Source organism: Lottia gigantea, assembly GCF_000327385.1.
Source record: "Lottia gigantea unplaced genomic scaffold LOTGIsca_1, whole genome shotgun sequence".
Taxonomy (NCBI): domain Eukaryota; kingdom Metazoa; phylum Mollusca; class Gastropoda; family Lottiidae; genus Lottia; species Lottia gigantea.
Genome location: NW_008706746.1, coordinates 3,060,207 through 3,061,325, shown reverse-complemented (window position 1 = coordinate 3,061,325; position 1,119 = coordinate 3,060,207). Strand labels below are relative to the sequence as shown.

At 34.6% G+C, this 1,119-nt stretch overlaps 1 protein-coding gene across 1 annotated transcript in view; it reads right to left on the bottom strand.

Annotated features, from left to right (window-relative positions):
* LOTGIDRAFT_227900 (hypothetical protein) overlaps positions 1-1,119 on the bottom strand; it is a gene marked incomplete at its 3' end in the record, with an annotated part of 43,418 nt that overhangs the window by 36,507 nt on the left and 5,792 nt on the right. The gene's annotated exons all lie outside the window — the stretch shown is intronic.

Here is a 1,119-nt window from a genome sequence, read left to right as displayed (position 1 = left end):
TATTTATATTCCCTTATATCCACAATGTGAAATAGGGAGCTATGTTTTACGAATATTATACTTCAAATAGGCATTTCTGAATCTGATATTGTATGAACCAATCAGGAAAATCCCCAATTCTATAATTAGATTACAGAACAAGATCCAATAGCATGTTGTTGAGTATGAAATATTATTTCTGTAAAATTGTTGTTTGAATTTATTTATATTTCTTGTACAAAAGAACATAACTCTGTTATTTACAAAACGATATAGTTTTTGATAACGTACCCTGATGCTTTCCAGAATTCTTTTAGGGGGTGAAAATTAAATTAATGCAAAAATGATCCTAGTGATTAAAAGTACATAAAATCATATGCTACAGGCTAACTTTTGAAGTAAGTTGCCACATGGGCAAAGGCCATTTTTATACACCCACATGAATATGTGGTCGTATATTGTCGTCGCCCCTGTCCGTCGGTCCGTCCGTCAACATTTCTTGTGAGCACTATAAAGACTACAGTTTTTATCTGATTTTGATAAAACTTGGTGTGATGCTTTAGATTGATAAGATCTCGGTCAAGTTCGAATTTGACATATTTTCGATGAACGGTTTTTGAGATATTGCCCTTGACTTAGAACGCCTTGAAATTTGTTAAAAATAGTTCGTGAGCAGGATTGAAGCTACAGTTTTCAACCGATTCTGATGAAACTTGGTGTGATCATTGGTATTGAAAAGATCTCGGACAAGTTTTAACTTGACGCATTTTCGATGAACGGTTTTTGAGTTATTGCCCTTGACTTTGTTAAAACGCGTCGAAATTTGTTAAAAATAGTTCGTGAGCAGGATTGAAGCTACAGTTTTCAATGAACGGTTTTTATACGCCCACATGAATATGTGGTCGTATATTGTCGTCGCCCCTGTCCGTCGGTCAACATTTCTTGTGAGCACTATAAAGACTACAGTTTTTATCTGATTTTGATAAAACTTGGTGTGATGCTTTAGATTGATAAGATCTCGGTCAAGTTCGAATTTGACATATTTTCGATGAACGGTTTTTGAGATATTGCCCTTGACTTAGAACGCCTTGAAATTTGTTAAAAATAGTTCGTGAGCAGGATTGAAGCTACAGTTTTCAT